The sequence below is a fragment of the Microtus oregoni genome, unplaced genomic scaffold (assembly GCF_018167655.1).
Source record: "Microtus oregoni isolate MIOR12 unplaced genomic scaffold, Mior012 000018F_ref0000195, whole genome shotgun sequence".
Classification (NCBI taxonomy): domain Eukaryota; kingdom Metazoa; phylum Chordata; class Mammalia; order Rodentia; family Cricetidae; genus Microtus; species Microtus oregoni.
In genome coordinates, this window is record NW_024543077.1 from 29,188,684 (window position 1) to 29,200,686 (window position 12,003).

Genomic DNA, 12,003 nt, shown 5'->3' on the forward strand with positions numbered 1-12,003 from the left:
ATGGCCTCGCAAAACTGCGACCCAGCTGCCGCCAGCATTCCGGCAGTTCGCAAGGGAGCCGAGCCCAGCGGGGGTGCCATCCCGGCCAGTGGGCAAGAGGCTACAACAGGAGCTGATGACCCTCATGATGTCTGGTGACAAAGGGATTTCTGCCTTCCCTGAATCAGACAACCTGTTCAAATGGGAAGGGCCCATCCATGCATGGAGCAGCCGGCACAGCATATGAAGACCTGAGGTATAAACTCTCACTCGCGTTCCCTAGTGGCTACCCTTACAACGCACCCACGGTGAAGTTCCTCACACCCTGCTACCACCCCAACGTAGACACCCAGGGGAACATCTGCCTGGACATCCTCAAGGATAAATGGTCCGCGCTGTATGATGTCAGGACCATCTTGCTGTCTATCCAGAGCCTGCTAGGAGAAACCAACATCGATAGCCCATTGAACACACACGCTGCTGAGCTCTGGAAAACCCCCACAGCATTTAAGAAGTACCTGCAAGAAACCTATTCAAAGCTGGTCTCCAGTCAAGAGCCCTGTCACAAGCTTCTCCTTGTGTCGTCTTTTTTCTTAGATGGTCTGTCCTTTTCTTGATTTCTACGCTGTGGTGTTATTTTTGTTTTATTTGTCTTTTTAACTTAAGTCTGCTTAAGTTCTTACAATGTATATTAAATAAATACATGTTGATTGTTTTTGTATAAAAAAAGAATAGTAGGAGACTTCAACACCCCACTCTCCCCAGTGGGCAGGTTATACAGAAAAATAAGACAACTAACAAATGTCTTGACTTAAATGGAATCAATGGACATCTATAGAGCATTCCACCCAAACACAAAATATACCTTCTTCTCAGCACCTCAGGGAACCTTCTCTAAAATGGACCACAAACATGGTAACAAAGCAAACCTCAACACACACACAAAAAAATGGAATAACCCCCTGTGTCTTTTCAGATCACCATGTTTTAAATTTAGGATTTAGTAACAACACTAATCACAGAAAGCCTAAAAACTCATGGAAATTGAACAGTGCTCTAGTAAACCACCCCTAGGTCAAGCAAGAAATAAAGAAAGAAATTAAAGACTTTGTGGAATTCAACAAAAATGCTGGCACAGAATACCCAAATCTATGGGAAACTATAAAAGCAGTGCTAAGATGAAAGTTCATAGCACTAAATAAAGAAAGTATAGAAAACTCACACCAGTGACTTAACAGCACACCTGAAAGCTCTAGAAGAAAAAGAAGCAGACTCACCCAGGAGTAGAAGATAGGAAATAATCAAATTGAGGGCTAAAGTCAATAAAATACCAAAATTAAATCAACACCAGATGAACAATTCAAATCAGCTTATAACTTGCAAGGAAAGAGAAGAAGTTATCAAAAGCCTTCCAGCCAAAAAAAAAAAAAAAAGCCTAGGGCAAGGCAGTTTCAGTTCAGAATTCTGTCAGAACTAAGAACTAATAACTATACTCAAAGGATCCACATAATAGAAATAGAAGTAAGGGCCGGGCGACGGTGGCGCACGCCTTTAATCCCAGCACTTGGGAGGCAGAGGCAGGTGGATCTCTGTGAGTTCGAGACCAGCCTGGTCTACAAGAGCTAGCCAGGACAGGCTCCAAAGCCACAGAGAAACCCTGTCTCGAAAAACCAAAAAAAAAAAAAAGAAAAAGAAAAAGAAATAGAAATAAGATTGCCAAACCCCTTTTATGATGATACAGTTACTCTTATACCAAACCATACAAAGATTCAACCAAGGAGAATTCCAGACCCATCTTACTGATGAACATAGAGGCAAAAATACTCAATAAAATACTAGAAAATAAAATCCAAGAACATATTAACAAAAACTCATTTACCATGATGAAGTCAGTTTCATCTCAGAGATGCAAGTACGGTTCAACATACAAAAATCTATTAAGAATCCTGCCCTCTAAAATATCCAAGTTATGTTAAAAAAAAATCCTGTCCTCTTTAAGTTCCTCTCCTAACATCTTTTAAGAGTGAACAACAGCCAGGCAGTGGTGGCACACACCTTTAATCCCAGCACTTGGGAGGCAGAGGCAGGCGGATCTTTGTGAGTTCAAGACCAGCCTGGTCTACAAGAGCTAGTTCCAGGACAGGCTACAAAACCACAGAGAAACCCTGTCTCGAAAAACTAAAAAAAAAAAAAAAAAAAAAAAAAGTGAACAACAATATGGCAGTACAGGCCAAATTAACCCTTTTCTCCTAATCCTGGGTTTTGGTCATCGTATTTCATCACAACAATAGAAACCACAATTAAGACACCATGTGTGGTTGATATGTATGAGAGACCTGCTATTTTCTAAAGGTAAACAAAGAAGAGAGATTTGGGGGAAGGTTGGGACAGAGAGCAATGGTGGGAGGAAAAACTGCAGTCAAGATGAAAGAATAAATAAAAGACAAATGAAAGAGTGGAATGAGGAAAACTGAGGGAAGATTGGGTCAAGGAAAGGTGAAAATTTAGCAGAGCAAATGACAAATCTTGTGGCTCTATCTCAGGTACATGGGCTTTATTTCCAAAGGGCTTAGAAAGTTCTGTACCTGCTGAAGCATTAATCTAATTGACATTTAACAATAAGAAATCAGGAGTCAGAGAGCAGGGTAAGAAACTGAAAGATCAGAGAAGCAGTTAACCAGCAAATTGTGACTACCACCTCTTCAGTCTCTCCATGTTAGTAAAGTGCTAATATTCTCTTAGGCCTGCCTTAGGAATCCTGACTCCTATCTGCCCAAAGTCCTCCAAACCTCTATGGTAAATTTTGGTCAGGTAGTGATTAGCTCTGCTGTAATGCTTAGCAGGCTTTATTATCAGAATATAATCAATATATCACACATTTCCCTATTTGTCTTATTAAAAGGTGAAGGTTTTAACTAACACAGTAAAGCTATATACACTAAATACAATAACTATATATAATATGTACAGAGGAGAATTATACTAACAATGTCCAATCCATTTGCATTTGGTAAATTTAGAGAAAATGTTTGATCATCTATCCTATCTTAGTAAGCCCAAGGTGTTGTACCTAAAGTACTTTTTATCCAAACTGGTATTACTAACCTTAAATAATATTTCTGCCTCTTAGCCTTATATACATTATACATTTTTTAATTCATTTTTTTCAATTTGTTAACATGCATAATTACAATTATTGAGCTTTTAGCTCCATCAGAGAACTCAGAGGGATATAATATTCCCTGAGTAAACAGGAAGTATAAAGCAAACAACATTTAAAATGAAGAAACAACACCACCTGTCTATGTAAAATAAATTTTTGTCAGGCTATAGTGGTGCATGCCTTTAATCCCAGCACTTTCACAGCAGAGGCAGATATATCTCACTAAGTTAGAGGCAAGCCTGTTCTACAATGTGAATTGAGGAAAGCCAGAGGAATCTGTCTTTTAAAAAAAAGGAAACAAAATGTCTTTTTGTTTCACCTTGAAAACACACCTAACATGATTATAATAAGTGACTGTTAGGCCAACTTATTCTTTTGAAGAGGATATTTTATTTGGATGATGTGTTATTTTTTAGTTACCTCGGTTGTCTGTCATGGCCCGTGAGGGTCCAACATAAATTCCCTAATTCCTTCCACCGGCTGGAACGGAGTCGCAAGGAAAAGAACCGACACAGCTTACACCGTCATCATGGAAAAGGCCAGATCGCCGTTTATTGTCCAAACATTTTATATAACCACACCAAATTTAGCGGGGAGGGGGAAAACCAATTATGCCATCACCTAGGCAACCAGGTGCCTTGGCTCAAGTCACATCAGCGTCTAGCAGTCAGGTAGGCCCTGAATTAGCATCTCTATAAGACATCCTTCCAAATTACAAAAGGAAGGAAGCACCAAATATCTGAACTCTTAAGTCATCAGCTTCAGTCAAACATCTCTTCTCAGGTAATCCACATTTTAACAAAAGAAGCTAGGAGCAGGCATCCTGGCCTTTGTTAAGGGCAGAGACAGCTTGTCTGCAGAGCTACATGATCAGCTCGGACCGGGCTAATGGCTTTTGTGCCATATCGAAATATGGGCCCACAGTTGTCTAGTGGTTTTTAGATTCCTTAGTTCAATGTTTTCATACTTTTGTAAAGACAAAACAAAACTCTGCCATAACCCTATCTTTATGAAGATTTATTGTTGGAAATTATATTTAATCAAAAGGAAGACATCTGTTAATCTTACGAATTAGTTAAGATTGAATGGTAATGCTCTCTGATGAACTACTGTTTCTTTTACTCAAGGGATTTTTTATTTATTTATTTATTTACTTATTTATTAAAGATTTCTATCTCCTCCCCGCCACCACCTCCCATTTCCCTCCCCCTCCCCCAGTCAACTCCCCCTCCATCATCAGCCCGAAGAGCAGTCTCAAGAGATCTTTTTGTTTGAAGCTAATCTTTAAGGATTGAAGTGGTATCTATAACTTTATTCCCCAATTTAATACATATCGTGGTTTTTATTCTGAATGCAATGTATCTTTAAAGCATACAGGTTGGTTAATTTAGCAGGGCTTTTTTATTATCTAAGGTCTCCCCACAGCTGTTGTTTCCTTTTTACTAGCATTTAAAACTGAAAAAGTTAATAATCTATTCTGTAACCTATCTTTATGGCCTTAATTACTCCTTTCTGCTAACTGAGCATATATTTTAAGATGCCTGATGAAGTGTTAATCTAATTAATCTTTTTCAATCCAAAAACAACCTAAAAATGGTTTAAAATCTGCTTCCTGCTACATGGCATAGAGCAGAATATGTGGATTGTGCCCTATCTACCTGTCTACCACATTGCACACCTGAGAAATCTCTGCACATCAGAAACTCCTTTTGTCCCCTGGAACTAAGCTTCACTGGATCCCACCATTGCAGCTAGTGGTAACACCATGTTAAAAGCACTCTACTCTACTATTGCTCTACCAGGTCCTAAACAATTTGTAATATTTATAACACAAACCTGAAACTGGAATGCAATATTCAGAACTTCTAGAAACTAAACCTTCAGTTTTCTAATCTCTCTTCCCACTGCACAGCAAAAGCAGTGCCCATGTGTGTACTCTGAACAGAGATACAACCAGCATCATTTCCTTCCATTCCAGGGCTGCAGTATTTCTATACACAAAGAGGCTCAGAGAACAAGCGCCACTGCCTACATGAACCACATGGACCAACATAACTGCAGTCTAGCTCATGGTACTTCCCAGTCTCAGCAGAAATGACATTTCAACAGAACTGCTCTGAACATGCCCCACTCATTACAGGATTGCTTATGGTCTTCCTTACCACTCCCTACAGCAGAGACAGAAGAGAATCATGGAAAGAACTGACAAACTGTCTGCCACTAGTACTCTTGATGTCTAACCCTTCCTAGAATCCCTCACTGGCTAGGGCCACTCAGCTAGGCCTCTCACTATTAGCAGCTCCTCTACAGGAGGATCAGAGATCAAATGACTCAGGCAGCACAATCCTTCCAGTGCTGCCCTCCCAGCCCAGCAGACAGGGCCCCAGTTTAGACAGTTTGTATTTAGTACACATTTTCCCACTCTACTAGAGCACATCCTCTTCCTCATCTAGAGCACAGGGTCCTTTGTGTGCACATTCCATTACATACCCACTCTCCAGTTCAGCCATCCTACTGCCTCAGAGATGGAAAATCCTGCAGACAAACAGGTCACATTCATAACATAACTAATGTAACTGTGTAACTGTGGTTACTTTGTAACTGTTGTTAAAGAACAGTCAGGGAATTAGAAAACAATCCAGGTATCTTAGGGCTTGGAGGCAGCAAGGAGAATGTAAATATGATGTAGTTGTCATCTCAAAAACGATTTTGAAAACTTGAGACAGACTTTATGGTCATGTACTCCAGAGACTAGGGATTTGTATTAAAGCACATTAAAATTTTTTTCATGTATTTTCTCAAAAGATCAATGTCTTAATAGAGAAAAGTCCTGTTAAGTAGGGCCACAACATTTTACCCTGATTCTTGTAGATGAACTACTGTAAATATAGCAATTAGGTTTAAAGATAAGGTCACTCCCTTTCCCAGATTCCTTTTTGCGCTGGTCTGTGGACTGCAAACAATGGTCAATCAGGACATTCATAGAGCATCTACAATTGACTACCTGATTCCACAGAGCTAATCTCAACGACTTATGAAGGAGGAAAGCTCTCACCCTCAGTCTGACCTTTCCCTTCCTGTGCTGCGTCTCCACCAGCTTCACTAAACTCCTCCCCCTATTGTGGTCTGAGGACAGAAAGAATGCTCCATATGCAAATCCTTTCCCTGCAATTGTAATGCATAGTCAACTACATGCCTCACATGCATAATGTTAAAACTGTGAGGTGGTGAGATCCTTTTTGAAAGGAATTTTGAAAGTGTATCATACAGGACAGCAAGGTCATTGCCCTGGACAGCAGCAGACCTAGGGCACCTGAGTCAACATAAGAGAACTTGTCTCAGAAACTATTTTTCAAACAGGGTGGAAATGCAGCTGTTCTAGAATTAATATGCCTTTTTATTAACAAATCACTTCACACATTTAGGGTGCCAACCTGTAATGCCTCCTTGAAAGGCTTGATAGAGGTTGTTCTTTGATATGGAGATATGCATGGTGTCTGGTTTTAAATCAGTGGTGGCTTCTTTGTTTGTAATGGTTTGGAGCCAAATATCTGGACAATCCAGTTGAGCAATGTGTACCCTAGCAACCTAAACTCTAAGAGCCCTGTTTAAAACACATTTATTTCTGGGTGATGTAGAGGCAGCCCTCCCTCAGCTAATTCTACTTTCTGAGACTGAACTATTTCCAAGGCATTGGAAAATTCTTTACATCAGCAATTATCCTCTTCTACATTGCGGATTAGAAGTGCAGCGCTATCCAACAGGTGAGATGCCTTAATACCGTCCACATAGTTAAATATAAATGGAGATTGTATGTAAGGATGAATGCAAAGTGCTCAATATCGAGAAGATACTTGAGAAAGTAGGCTTCTCCGACTTTAGCACTTTAAAGTTGACAAGAAAGATGTTTGTACACACAGCACCCTGCTCCCAATTCTCTAAGCGGATTAAGCCCAAAGCACAAAGTTATTCAGAGTTCCATACCTAGGTCTAGGAATTAACAAAGACCGCATGGGACTTCACAATGCAGGGAATCTGGCGGTAGGTTCCCACGTGGATCCCAGGAGGACGCACCACGCTGTCTCCCGCACCTCACCCTCTGCTCCTCCCATCTGGAGACAGCATTCCCTCACTCACCATGTTGTGGTTTCTCAGCTTGCCAAATCTCTCAGTTTATCAACTTCCTGCAGCAGTAACTTCACCGCAACACAGGGAACCACCCGTGCCTGCTCCTCTGCAAAATCGAGACTAAATGCGGATGCCCGGAAGAGCCCTGCAGAACATCTGACTGGCAGGTCACCTGGAGGGCCTGATTGGCTTGTGAGACCTGAGTGACAAGAACACCTCCCACAGGACTGAAGAGGACTTGAAGAGACAGCACAGATATTTCAGGCCATTCCATCCACCTGAGTCAAATATCTTTTCTTGATTGGCCAAGATATGCACTTCAATAGCCCTTGCTCCTGGCTATAAAAGCCAACACCATCATAATCTTGCACTCCATAGGAACTTTTCCTTTTGCCTCCAGAATACGACGTGGCCAGTTAGCTTGTACAGTGCACTGTGCTGTGCTTGGTGAGTGTGGGGCTTTCCTGTCCCACGGGGGAAAGAATGCCCAGAATATTAACAGCTAAAGAGAGTTTTTAAGGTCACAAAAGGAGATGTTTGTTCTGTGGCTTCATGCTGAGGTCAGATGAACTGAAGGTACTTTTTACATGGTTTTCACAGGGATTCACACAACAGAAAAGAGAAAAGCAGGAGCCAGATCTCAATCAAGATGATTTGTCTTGTGCTGGAGAGATGGCTCAGTGGTTAAGAGCATTGCCTGCTCTTCCAAAGGTCCTGAGTTCAGTTCCTGGCAAACACATGGTGACTTACAACTATCTGTAATGAGGTCTGGTGCCCTCTTCTGGGCTGCATACATACAGACAGACAATTGTATACATAACAAATAAATAAGTAAATATTTTTAAAAAAAGATGATTGGTCTTTCCCCCATCGGAAAGCTGAATGATGACTCCATTGTTTATGGGTTTTATTCCTTAAATTCGAAGCAAACTCCAGGAATATGAATAATAATAAAAAGAGTAGTGTTCATGGAAATGTGAATATGTAGAGAATAATTGAGCTAGAAAAATGTCTTCATGAGCACTATTGTTAGCCAGGACATCTCCCTCCATGGTCAGGTGGATAAAATATACAACTGCAGTATTCAAGATTCTCTACATGAACAGGACAGGTAGAATGAATCTCAACATGTAAATAAAAAGTGGGACTAGTAGAATGTCCCATGAGCTGTGTTTCAGGATGTCTTAAAATAGCTACTTATAATAGAAGAATCCAGTAAATTTTGCTTCTCAGCCTTTTCCCAAAGATCAAGTCAAGAATCCAGTAGTTGCTCAGCCCATGAGGCTTGATGTCTCAACTGATTTTAAGTATTCACCGAAATTTCAAAGAAGTAGTCTCTAGTACTAGTAAAGGAATGAGCTTGGTAGCCAGAGCAAGTTGATAAAAAAGAGACTTTTCTACTTCAATATACTTTATATGCAATTGCTGCTACCAGAAGGTGAGAAGGTTAAAATTAGATCATAATCTTGTTTGATTCAGATTTTCTTGCTTTTGTGATTTAAGACAGGATTTTTCTGTGTAGGTGTGGAACTCATTCGGTAGGCCAGACTGGTCTCAAACTCAGAAAATCCCAGTGCCTCTTGTTGTGCCCAGATTATGACCACCAGAGAGAGACCACCAGATAGGTCCAGTCTGTAATAAGCAAGGTTTAATCAGCATAATACAAACATGTTTGGAACTCATCTCCATCCCCCTTACAGCAAAGTAGAGAGGAGTTGTAGCTCCTCTGTGGGGTAAGCCTTTAGAGAAATAACTACAAAGAGAATCTTTGACACTGCTTTGGCATGGGTACAAGGACTTTTGCTCCCTCCCATTCTGTTAAGTCAGCTTTCTCCTTGTTCTTAGAGCAAGGCCCCTGTTCTTGGGTTAGGCCATCTTTATCAGTCTGTACCAGGTGGCTGGGTGGGCTGAGCTAAGTGACCTTGTGCTTGGAGTCTCCCGGGTGGGAGAGGGGAATGCCACTATCTTCCTGGGAAAACATTCTGCTGGGAAATTTCTTTTTGCCCCTTTGAGAATAAGGGGTGAGGGTTCCACATACCCCACTCCTTTTGGTCCTAAGCTCAATCATGGGCTGGCTTTGCTAACATTGGCCAAATTGTCTTTTACAATTACAGAATTGTTTTTTATGGTTTTTTTTTTTTTTTTACTTAGCATTTTAACCAGGGATAATTGGATGATGTATTCTTTTAACTGCTTCTAGCTGGCTTTAGGGCGTTGTTGATAAGGGTTAACAAAGGTGAATGAAATGCTAGTCAAAAAGAGAAAATTTTAGGAACGTTTGGTTTGTGGACTTTGTTGAAGAGGCAGGGAGCACTTACATCGACTAGACTGGTCCACATCAGTTTTTAACAAGTCCATGGTCCACAGTCATTTGGAGCAGGTTGTAGTAAGCAATTGATGCTTGTTTTTATCCACCAACCAAGGCAAAACCTGTTGAAACAAATTTAAACTAGGAACAGAAGTTAATACATTTGAAACTTTTAGGCCCATATTAAAATTCATATTATAGAAATAGCAAATAACAGATATCTATAAAACAGTAAAAATAGACTTATACCTTTGAGTCCCAGCAAAAAGACAGAAAATCCTGAGCTTGTAACCTAACTAGTATATAGTCATTGTTTTATTGTTTATGAACTTTTATATCCTCAGATTTTATATATAATGAGCTAACAAGCTGGCTATAGCTTTGTGTAAGTATCTGGATATCCTTTTTGCTCTTAAATTGATATTATAGCTGGCCTAGCCATTAATACAGAAATCTTAGAAGGATAAATAAATTATATTTAAATACAGACAAACGGAAAAATGACAGAGACCAGCCCATATAAAGTCATACCCAGGTCTCCATAGCACTGGAGGCAGACGTATCAGAACAGCAGGCTTTACCAGACCTCTATGGTGATTGGTTACTGTGGAAGAGTGATGTGGAAAAGACTGACCTTATTTTGTCTAGGCAAAAGTGGTGCAATCAATTCTCCAAGGTTCTACTGTTTGTTCACAGTCTGGGCTGGGTCCTGACAGCCAGTGCTGTACTGGGGGTCATGGTTCCCAGTGGTCAGCATAATTGTTATCCAGGTGGAGACATTGTGGGGTCCCATAGTCTTCTTTGGAGACCTTGGGTCACTGTTAGGATCTCAGGGTCTCTGTCTGACACAACCTTTTTAAATTTTATTTTAAATGCCATTTTTATAGATCTCTGAAGTATTTGGGGCTGCTTAGGTATCTCTCATTAGACAGATTTTATTTTAAATTACTTGTTTTAAGCTTTGGAACATATATAGGGGACTAAATAAGGCTTATCCCTGCATTTATATTAGTACTTTGAGGATGATTGATTATTAACTAGTATTTTTTTTTTTTTTTGGTTTTTCGAGACAGGGTTTCTCTGTGGCATTAACTAGTATTTTTAACAGAGCAGAATTATATACCATATTTTTGTCAGCTTGAACCTTTAAATTAATGATTTTAGCAAAGACAATGAGAATAAAATCTAAATATTAACAATATGAAACATTTTATAAGCATATATGTTTTATAACCTAATTTATTGTAGCTGATGTTTTTGGTGACTATCACTTGGCATTGGTGTTTTTTCTCGTAACTTTTCTTGGGGAGTCTAGTCCCAGCTATTCTGGGTGGTAACTGACAATCTTATATATCAATAAAGAACAGCATAAAACAGTTTCTAACATTATATATATCAAAAAGACATTTAAATTTTTGTGAACCCAAATCTAATGACCAGAGCTCAGAGAAAAATTACAAGTACAAAACTTATAATTATCAAAGGCTAATTTTTTAATAAAACATACAAATGTTCTTAAGAAATAAACATGACGTTTTAACAAAAAAAACAGAATTTAAAATAAACAGAATTAAACGTTAAACATTTAGGTACAAGAAAGTACAGCAAACATCTATTGGCCTTTTATAATTTTTTTTATATCTTTTGTGACTTTTTATATACCTTTTGTAATTTTTTATAACCCATTTTTCCCCTGTGGAAACAAAAGCATTTTTAGACATAATGTATCTTTGAAATTTATTTTTAAATCAATATTTTTTAAAGTTACAGGTTGATAAAATTTAAAACTTCTTGTAAGCAATATCAGGACAGGAAAGGGTTAAGAGGAGAAACTGCTGGGCAGCAGAAGAACCTTGAGTGTTATCACACTAAAGAACTTGGCTCAGACAAGAAAAGAGGCACAGAGAGTGTCCTTGGCTGCCAAAGCTTTTGTAAAAGAGTTTTTTTAACCTTTTTCTGACCTTGAACTCAGATTCTCTGTTTTACATTTACCCAGGTTTTTAATTGCAAGCAGTCAATTCCATGTCACGCGCCTGCATGTCCCTCTCTCCTGTCAAAGCAAAGGCCCTCAAGATACAGAGAGAGAACAAGGGAAAGGGGGCTGCCCTGTTCTGCTGCAGCCAGCCTCTCTGGCACTAGCTCCACCTCCTGTCTTCTGAAGAGGCATTCCTCTGCCCTCAGCAGGGTGCTTGACGACTTTGTAGCCTGCTCTGTCCCAGGTGACTCTGCTCCCTGGCCTTGGAGCCCCTCAAGCCCCAAAGATCCTCTGCCACGTAGCATTTTCCAGGCTCAAGGCTTAGCTCTAAGCATCCAGGCAGTGTATTCTCTGCCATCAGTCCTGGCTCAGGGCTAGGGATACAGACCCTAGATGGGCTGCTGTCAAGTCAGCTGTATTTTTACATTTAAGTTTTGTCTTATTTTTTCT

The 12,003-nt window shown here is 39.8% G+C and overlaps 1 pseudogene; it reads left to right on the plus strand.

Annotated features, from left to right (window-relative positions):
- On the plus strand, positions 1-596 carry LOC121458800 (annotated as a pseudogene).
- The last annotated feature ends 11,407 nt before the right edge of the window (positions 597-12,003 follow it).